The 10,250-nt window shown below is 42.6% G+C and overlaps 1 long non-coding RNA gene across 1 annotated transcript; it reads right to left on the bottom strand.

Moving 5' to 3' along the window:
* Positions 1-1,435: 1,435 nt before the first annotated feature.
* On the bottom strand, positions 1,436-9,893 carry LOC142767433 (uncharacterized). The gene is made up of 3 exons (XR_012884880.1): positions 9,813-9,893; positions 4,630-4,722; positions 1,436-1,739 (listed from the first exon to the last, which is right to left on the bottom strand). It is a non-coding gene; the product is annotated as an uncharacterized LOC142767433 (long non-coding RNA).
* Between the last annotated feature and the right edge of the window lie 357 nt (positions 9,894-10,250).

Raw genomic sequence — 10,250 nt, 5'->3', positions numbered from 1 at the left:
GCTTCTACTGACAGTCATTGTGCCTGCTCTCTGCACATGTTGTATACCTTATGCGGCACTTCACAGAGCTCACATTGGCCAACGTGACACTCGTTTAGATAATTTTATGGTGAGTTTGACAGCTGGTGTGCAAGCTCTCATAGCACTACCTGGCAAGCAAGCGCTCTCTCCACGAAAGGGCGTCTGCTATGCAAGAACAAGGCAGGCGGCACCACTTTCAAAACGATAATGTAAAGAAGACTGTGTGGGAGCACTGTGAAAAGAGTGTGACACGCTCTCACTGTAATTGTTGGGTTTCAATAATAAGTAGCATCAGTTGCTGCCCAGTTATTTAACGCATGGTTTCATAAGAATGCGTCACAGTCTGCAGTTCATAATTGGGAGAAAACGTTTTGTACCCTGCTGCAATACACCCTGGGGTATAAGGTGTGAGAAAAAAAGTTTTGCTTGTTTTGTGCAACAAAAGATGGTGATCTTCTGGACAAGTGGAGGCGAGCAGTCCTCATTAACAATCAGGTCCTTCGTTCAACTGATTTTGCCTGCAAAAAACATTTCGAGCTCAAATGCTGGTGCAAAGAATGAACAACACACTACAATGAACACGTCCTCAGGAACATGCCACAAAGGGGGACATTGTCAAGGGACACTGTGCCGGTAAAGTTCCCAACCTGGCATACTCGACCAATGTGAGAAAACATTGCATTAAATGCCAAGCTGCTAAGCGCAGTGAAGCAATTGGTTCTGCTGAGGTTTTTTAATAGAGTGTCGCTACCGCTCCTCTCTAGGTATTGCATGTATTTTACTGTCCTAGTTAACCATAGTTTTGTTTCACTGCAGTCTGTGCAGCTTATGTGATGTGACGTACTGTGCTGTGGTGCCTCATGCATGCTCACATAAGCAATGACACAATTGGCAAAAATGGAAAATATATTTGTAACAGAAATTACTTGAGTATGTGAGTAATGTGAGTCCACCTAAACCACTGGTCCTGCAAGGATGTACAGGCACTATTTTACAACTCAAGGCGACACAAAGCACTGCATCACAGGCCCTTAAAAAAGTAAGTGCGCGTACCGCAGCCTGCAGTTGTCGACGTACGTAAGTAACGCTTTCAGTGTTCACAGAGTACACGTCTAGATAACGGAAACTAAATTTCAATATTCAATTCAAAAACAAAAGCAAAATAAAAACCAGCTTTGACTCTCCCTATAGCTCCATTGTGCTACAGAACAAAACCATCCCTCTAGTGGGGCATACATGTTGCAGGTGCCTATTATACAAATGTGTATGTTGATTTTTCAGACATTTTCATGTTACTGGTGTGCGCGCATAGGTATCTGTGCATGACAGCCGTGCCTGTGGCGACAGCCTACATTCGTTTCTACTTTCACAGCATGAGCAGATGATTGCAAGAACTTCGACAAAGGGAAAAAAATGTCAACAAACCCATTTTATTGCCATCAATGGTTCAGCTGCGCTTTCCTTATATACACATATGGCAAGCCAGCGAGACCCTGGTGCACAGATCACTACGTATTGTGCCATCTATTGCAGAAAGAGCACAGCCTTATTGATTTGCCTACCAAATCTGGAGACCAATTCATACACTTCTTACTTTTCCACTGTGGCATGTACTGCTGATGTTGGCAGCATTTCAGAACTCCTCGCATGCAATCAGGTTGGCATCAGCTCACACAAAGTCATATAGACACACAGCACCTGGTGTCGCTCCATTGAAGCTGAAATGCCAAACAACACTGCACGTAAGCAAATTCTGTGAGGTCTTGGCATGCGTTTGGACAGAAGCACATCAGCAAGAAGTTAGGCAGTCTACAGAACATCTATCGAAATTATGGCACTTTATATGTCATGTGCTGACGTAGTTGCCAACAGAAGCATTAGCAAAAAGTATTCTCTTGAAGAAAAAGAAGTCATTTTGCTATCATTATTGTTCAACAACGTAAACAGCAATGGTTGCACCAATGCCTTTTGGCAAATACCCAAGTGCCCGACTTGTGAAATGAGCGGCACTGCAATTTTTTTACATCTACTTTCTCACCTAGTTTAGGAGTCTAAAACAGTCGCATATTACTAACATGTATTGTGAGAGTGCTTTTAAAATCTCTTCGCTGTTGAGAGAGAGCAAACACCTTGTACTCAATGAATGTTCATCATGGACGTTATATTTCTTCATTGCTATGAGAACTTCATTCTTCAGGGCTTCCGTTATGGAGGGGTTCAACTGTAAATGTGCTCCTCTGTGTTCCAGCTAATGGGGTGCCTGCTACGTACAGCCATCAAACAAGCAAGCAAGGACCTTGAGGCAAGCCACAATGGAGCATTACAGCAGCAGCACCAGAAAGAAAAGGACCGCAAGAAGCTTCGATTCCTGCGCAGTGATCAGTCAGAAGGGCTGGCACAGTATTAGAATAATGTAACTAATTTCCCAGCTCTTTCCGCAGACTCTATGCTTGTTGTAGCCCCTACATCTCCATGCAAGGAAATGTGGTCGGACATTGCACGGAAGTCTGATTCTGCTGCCATACAATGTCACAGTCCGATGTCAGTGACACCTAAGGTCGCAGAAACAGACACTGCTCATGGGTACCCTTCACTGCCAATAACTGCAGTGGCATGCACCAGGGCTTCAGCTGTGACTGTTTTCGCTCAAGTAAAACGGCGCCCTTTGCGTGCTCCTGCACTTGTGGGTGGTGTGTGGATGCAGCACAAAGTGAAGAAGACTGGGCGTACTGCCGTGCCACTGTGCTATGCTGCTTTTGAGCAGAGCCCACCTTCTGACTGTGGACCACCCGACGCCTGCGGTGTAACATCCACGGTGAGCCCCCAGTCAGAAGGTGTGGTTCTGCACAAGGGCAGCAGTGCGGCTGACACCAGCGCTTCCACACCTCGTGGTGATCCCCGTGTAGAAAAGGAGGTTAGAGTCGAAAATAGGAAAGGGCACAGTAACAAGAAACCAGTTTCTCCTGCTCTTGTCAGTGGTGCGAGTGTGCACCACAAAGTGACGAAGACTGGGCGTACTGCCGTGCCACTGTGCTCTGCTGCTTTTGAGCAGAGCCCACCTTCTGACTGTGGGCCACCCGACGCCTGCGGCGTAACATCCACGGTGAGCCCCCAGTCAGAAGGTGTGGTTCTGTGCAAGGGCAGCAGTGCGGCTGACACCAGCGCTTCCACACCTCGTGGTGATCCCTGTGTAGAAAAGGGGGTTAGAGTCGAAAATAAGAAAGGGCGCAGTAACAAGAAACTAGTTTCTCCTGCTCTTGTCAGTGGTGCAAGTGTGCACCACTAAGTGACGAAGACTGGGCGTACTGCCAAGCCACTGTGCTCTGCTGCTTTTGAGCAGAGCCTACCTTCTGACAGTGGGCCACCCGACGCCTGCGGCGTAACATCCACGGTGAGCCCCCAGTCAGAAGGTGTGGCTCTGCGCAAAGACTGCGGTGCGGCTGACACCAGAACTTTCTCACCTCGTGGTGAAGACCCTGAACAGGAGCAGAAAGCAACATCAGCAAAATTGTCACACAGCCATATTTGCACAGGTGGAGGAAATCTTTTTGTAGGGAGCACATTCAGCACTTGTAAGGAGTTTAAAGCTAGCTTTGAAGGATGGAAAAGTGAAGGGTTCCATCCGATGCGTATTGAACGATCAGATAAAAACCCATTGTGTACTGAGAAAGATTTAAATAAACCAGACTTTCCTTATGTTCGAGTTAAGTTTGTCTGTTGCCACGCAGGGCATCCAAATCCGAGGGGACAAAATATTTGACCCAATCAACGCTTCAACGGTACAGGTTGCAGCGTTGAACTTAAGCTTGCGCTGCGGGTTTCTCTACAGCTCTATTATGAAGTTGTAAATTTAGCGGATGTGCACAACCATAAAATAGGTCCCGAGATTTTTGTATGGTACAATAATAATCGTGCATGAAGTGCTTCTGAAAAAGAGCAACTTCAGGAGTTGATTTCTTGTAATGTGAAACCTAAAGACCTAAAGGATGCCATTCTGAGGAAAACGGGAAAACACGTTAATTCTCGTGATATTATAAACATGAAGCATAGAACACTTCAAAACATTCAGGACAATGCTCATCATGGAGCCCTTCTGTTAGAAAAAATCAACGGATTGTTTTCTGAAAACTCTGGGTGGAAGGTTCATATTGAAAAGAATACAGAAAATGGTCTCTTGTACATATTGCTTCAATCAGAGCATATGGCCCAGTTACTAGAAAAATACCCTGAAGTGTTATTCTTTGATGGTACGTATAAAGTTAATAAATAAGGGTAATTCTTGCATTGGATTCTGTGTGAAGATGAAACAAGCTATGGGAGGCCTGTATGTTATGCATTTGTCCAGCGGGAGACATCAGAAATATTAAAGTCTTTCCTAGAGACATTCCTTTGTTTGAATCCTGTCGTAGAGGAGAAGTGCAAAATTGTGGTAATGGACAAAGATTTAAATGAAATGAATATAATTGAGCAGCTTCTGTCCAAATGTAGAATGTTGTGTTCGTGGCACGTGTTAAAGTACTTACACACGAAAGTGATGCAGCATAAGTCAGACAGTCTAGATAAGAAGTATGTTAAAGGTGTAATTACGAAACAGGTTTTTGCACATACCGTAGATATATATCAAGAGCACTTGCAGGACTTGGAAGAAGCACTTGAAGATGACAAAGCCCTTCTGCAGTACTTTTATAAAAATTGGCACAGCTGCAAGATCATGTGGATTCATGCTTATCGTGCAAATGCATGTAGTTTAGGAAACAATACTAACAATCGAATGGAAAGCCACAATCAAATGTTAAAAAATTATCTAACACGTGACATGCACTTATTGAAAGCAGTGAAAGCTCTGATAAGGTATGTGACCCATGATGCTCTAGCACTCAGCCATACGCAATATAAAGAAATGAGAACTTGCATTGACACCAGTAAGACTGATAAGTTTTGCATTGAGGTGTCAGCAAAATGCACCAAATATGCCAGAAAATTGGTATGTAAAGAATATGGGCTGTTTATGAAATATCCAGGAGACTGTGTTGTCTCTGATGGCAAATGCACCGTTTTTGTTGGCAGTAAGCTTTATAAAGTTACTAATAATATGAGAACATGCATATGCACATTCAATGCGCAGTACCAGCTGCCCTGCAGGCACATTCTTGCAGCTAAATCAAAAAATAATATGGAACTGTTTGATGAAAGTCGTGTGTCAAAGCGCTGGCTTAAATCTGATTTCGTGCAGATCGACCAGACAGTGTCACCAGACAAACTAAGCATTTTAACCACAAGCATGATAAAAAAGGTACAGCCAAAACTTGATAACTCAGAGGCCAGATATAAATATGCATATGCACGTCTGTTGGAACTTTCAAAGGAAGCTGCTAATGTACTAGCCCAATGTAGCGCAACTGAACTTTGCGAAAAATTGAGAGAGTGAGGACTTTTTCCCAAAATCTTGTTACTTACCCTAGAAATAAGAAACATGATTCACCACTTCCTAAAATAGCACAAAGTAATGAACAAGTTAGTGGGGAAGGAAAAGGCTTAGAAAAGTCAAAAGACGTAAGTAATTCGTGGAGTGTAGACCTGAACGACAATCTATTGGCCAAGTCTGTAGATGATGACACTATGAAGAAGGGCTCCACGGAAGATAAATTGGAACTGAAAGTGCAATCTGGTCAAGTTAAATCTGATTAAAAAGATGAAATTAACTTTACTATAGCCTCGCATGATGATAAGGTATGTCAGGTTCTAGCAAAGACATCGGACACTAGCTCTTCGCCTAGTGATTTTGCACAGCAACTGACAGCGCTTAGCATACCTCTAGTTAAATCCGCTCGCAGCCGACCACGTAAGAGATGTGCACATGATACGAAGCGGGGAGAAAAAAGACTACGTTTGCATGTTTTGAAAAACTCTCAATTTAAAGAGAAGGCACCTGTGACAGTCGTTGGTAGAACAGTGGAAGAAATTAGTGACCCCATAGCTGACGCGATTTGTGGTCTAAATAATTGCAAACCGTACAAAATAACTTCCTCTGATTTAGTGGCCTTACGAGGCACGGGATGGCTGTCAGATGCAATCGTAAATGCAGTGCAATTTATTATTTCGCGTCAGTTTCCTGGTCTGTGATTATCAGGATGTTCTTCTTGGGGAGAGCTTGAAATTTAAGAAGCAAGACAACTTTATTCAAGTTCTGCATATTCCTGGGCATTGGGTTACAGTGACAAATTATGGTGTCCCTACAAACAGTGTTTTTCTGTATGATTCGTTAGACCAGGACATAATGCCAAGTGTAGCAACTCAAGTTATGAACATAATGAGTCTAGCTTCTAACACTCTCACCATTCACGCTAAAGCAGTACAGTGTCAAGAGAACTTCTATGACTGTGGCTTTTTTGCCATTGCTAATGCATTCACCATTGCATCTGGCATCGACACGTGCACCGTTGCTTTTGATAAGACCTTCCTGTGCAGGCATTTAATATCATGTCTTGCAGACAATGAGATGGTGCATTTCCCTATTGCTACAATGCAAGGGCCCAGGGTAAAACCAAAATCAAGTTGCTTTTTTTTCCAAAGTAATATTACATGTTTAAACCATTAAAAAATCAGCCTTAAACTGAAACCATATAGTACTATAGTTGCTGATTTGAGACCTTTCTATAGATTCCAACTCTAGGTTATTAATATACTCGGTCATCATCATTAGCATTCCTAGTTCTTCTGCCCCACAAAGAATTTTAAAATGACATTCTTTGGTCTGTGTTATCCAGTGAGATAACTTTCTGCAGGTGTTATTTATCCAGAAAATAATGCAAACCATTATACTATATACACCTTGCTTTTAAAAACTAAGTGGTTTGAGGAAAAGTTAATAAATTTTGATGACTATCGGTCAATAAAGTGAAGTGTGTAAATAACGCAGGCCAGAAAGTTATTATTTTTGCGGTATATTTTAGGGACCATGAGCATCCTAGCATGTTGCAACCTTTTTAGATGTTTAAGTATATAAATGTATGAAACCTTTTAAAGGGGCCCTAAAGGCATACTGTTGGTGCACTGTTTGTGGTGCATTGTTTGTTCTGTGCTAAGAAAATGCCTTGTTTAAAAAGAAGTTATATATTAAATGGTCAGCATGCTACAACTGGTATTTAAACAACTTTCCAAGTAGGTCTTCTTGACATTTTGTCCCTTGCGTGGCGTGAAATACAGTAGTAGCAGGCGTGGTAGAAGGAAAGTTTTGCTATTATGAGCAGACACTAGTCAGTAGCTTCGGAGAAGCTTCTGTGACACAGGTAGGTAATTTGAGAGAACTTTCACTGCCCCCTTTCCCTCTCCCGTTTTTGGGGGACGATTGAAGCTAGCCATGAGTCTTGTCAACGGCTCTTAGTTCAAAGAATGAAATAGAAAGAACCAAGCAACATTTCATACCAGATTTAGGCACACGTTAAAGAACACCAGGGGGTAGAAATTTCCGGAGCTCTCCACTACGGCGTCTCTCATAATCATATGCTGGTTTTGAGACGTTAAACCTTACATATAAAGAAATAAGCATTTCATACCAGATTTTAATGCGCTGAAATCGTCTTTCCTACTGTGGACAGTTTCAGTAATTACTTTTTCTGAGACTCGACTATGTCATTTTATAGAGTTACAGAGTTTGCAGAATATTGCATGGGTGACTCGAGCCTTATCATACATTTACTTCTTTCTTGGTGAACTAAGCCCTGTAGATAATACTGACGTTTAGGCATTCTTAAGCTTTCACTCATCATTCGAACAAGAGAAATTTTTTGCCTTTAGCGTCCCTTTCAGATGAAGAAAATTTGTTCCTTTGTGATTGAATGCCTGACTTAATTTTCTAAGCTGTGCTATGTGGAAACACATACTTCGGCAAAATGAAAGCTAATGCGGGCAGCTGGTGAAAATTTACTTTTCCAACTGTAAATAAATTTTATGTGATTGTATTACAATGTAAGATGTTCCTAATGCATTAACAAATAGTTCATATTCTGAACATTCCCTAGAAAACAGCATCATTTCTCGTACAAGCCTAAATGTTTGCTATGGCAAAGTTTGATTCCATTAGACTGGCTGCAGTTTGAAGCAGCAGTTCAGCATGGCCTGTATTAGTTTCATATTGTCTAAGTCTCTGGGCGGAGCCTGGCCGCTACAGAGCGCGTTCTCGGGTGGCGGATAGAGAAACGTTCCATGATGTGAAGTTGCACAAAGCTGCTTCATATCATGGTACAGGCAGTTATGCCCGCGGACCAACAGGCATATAGTCATGGTTTATATTAGTGACAACCATATTTTTGCTGCTGTTAGCGGCCAGTGGTTTTTACACATCACCCAAATTTAAGACAGGGCATATACTTAGACATTGTGATGTGCGTGTAACATCAGTGCAGTGCTCATGTTGGTTACCATTTACGAGAACATAACAAGGACCTGCTGCCAGCCATCATGTCCTGGTCCTAACCTGCCTTTGGGAGGCTGACTCAGCCGTCTAGGTTGGCGAGCGGGTTCCTGCTTCTGGTCACCAGCCACGATGGTGCAGTGACTAGCCACCATGGTGCATGCATGGGTAGATCTGTCTGATATAAAGTGTTAATGCAGGCTTGTTAATACGTCGTGAACTTGCTATAAACAGCACTACAACTAGACAAAGAAAGAAGAAACAGAAGCTGCAAGGGACATCCTGTCTCTTGCAGCTCTATCTATCAGATGTTCTGATCTCTCTGCTCACATTTGGAGATTGTTTTCACACTGTGACTGAAGCACTTCTGCCCATGACTTATGGGTGAATTGGGCTTCTCATCTGCTTCAGCCAACAAATACACCTGCAAAGAATGAGTCTGCCACTGTGGATGACACCAGCATTAAAACTACTAGTGACTGTTTTTGTTTCAAATGTTCAGCAGAACTTCATTTAATTACAAAGCTATGCTTGTCTTAGTAGTTTGGTAATGGGTGCAGTTTCAGTGTGATTGTTTTGCTTTTATTTAAAATTACTTTAATTTTAAATGTTTGACATTTGTGTGTGAAAAACTGGCTCATCCTTTCCTGAAACGAGACCCTGCCTCAGTAAAACGATCCTGCATCGCAGGCATGATGGCTGAATGACTGCAGCTGCTTCAATGATGTTTGAGAGCAGCAGCCATAGGCTGGTAGAAAAAGTGGAACCTATTTAAACTCACTCAAGAAATACGTTTCACCATGGAAACTCACTCGGACTCAAATTCACTGAAATTTAGCTCAACAGAACTAATTGGGACTCGCTAAACTGTTTGTCAACCACTCTCACTCAGGCTCAAACTTACCAACATATTACTCAGTTCGGCACGCTCAGACTCGCGATTTGACCTGTGTCTGAGTGAGCGAACAGCTGTCACTAGTCGCGATCCAATAAGAATATTTTTATGAAATATGCAGCTCACATCAGAAATTTTTGCCATGTCCCATGAGCGAGTTTGTAAAGGGAGGTCTCGGCGACCCCCTTATCTCCTAACTTGCGCCTCTGTTCAATAATCGCATGAACGGTTGTGTGTTGACGTATGCTTGAACAGACTTGATTAGCAATGTAAGCAAATATGACGTCGATAGTTATGCTGATAGGCGGGTATATAGGAACATAGGTCAGAAATAAAATGTGGTGCTCACTAAGGCTCACCCATTAGGGCTCACCACCTCAGACTCGCAAATATTTTCCTCACTCGGATTCAAGCTCATTAAAATTTTCCTTAGCCACACTCACTCTAACTCAAACTCATGTAATATTACTCAGTTGTACTCACTCAAACTCACAACACGATCATAGTCCAAGTGAGCCTGGCCCCATTCACGTTGAACGTGCCATGCTCGAATCAGCCAATCGCTGATACAATGGCTGTGATGGGTAATTTTTGAGCTTGTAGCGCAATTCGTCCAGTGAAAGGAAAGCAATTTTTAGGTGAATTTGAACATTTATTGAGAAATTCTGGCCTCGTGCTGCGCAACAATATTTGGCTCACGTGTTCTCGGGAGTCTTCACTACCGATTGGCTGCGTTTTCCGACCATATTCAATAAGTGGTGCAGTGCCCCTTAAACATTGAAGAGGTTTTGCGGCAGTGCGAATTCCCTTGGATAGGTGCTTTCACGGCATAGCATTCTATGCTGCAGCCAAATTACCTTTACAGGAGGTTATGTGCAGATCAATGTTAACTATTTGTTCATTGCAAATACTTCAATATTT

Source organism: Rhipicephalus microplus, chromosome 1, assembly GCF_043290135.1.
Source record: "Rhipicephalus microplus isolate Deutch F79 chromosome 1, USDA_Rmic, whole genome shotgun sequence".
NCBI classification, from domain to species: Eukaryota; Metazoa; Arthropoda; class Arachnida; order Ixodida; family Ixodidae; genus Rhipicephalus; species Rhipicephalus microplus.
The sequence above is the reverse complement of the archived record's forward strand: the minus strand, read 5'-3'. Positions and strand labels throughout refer to the sequence as shown.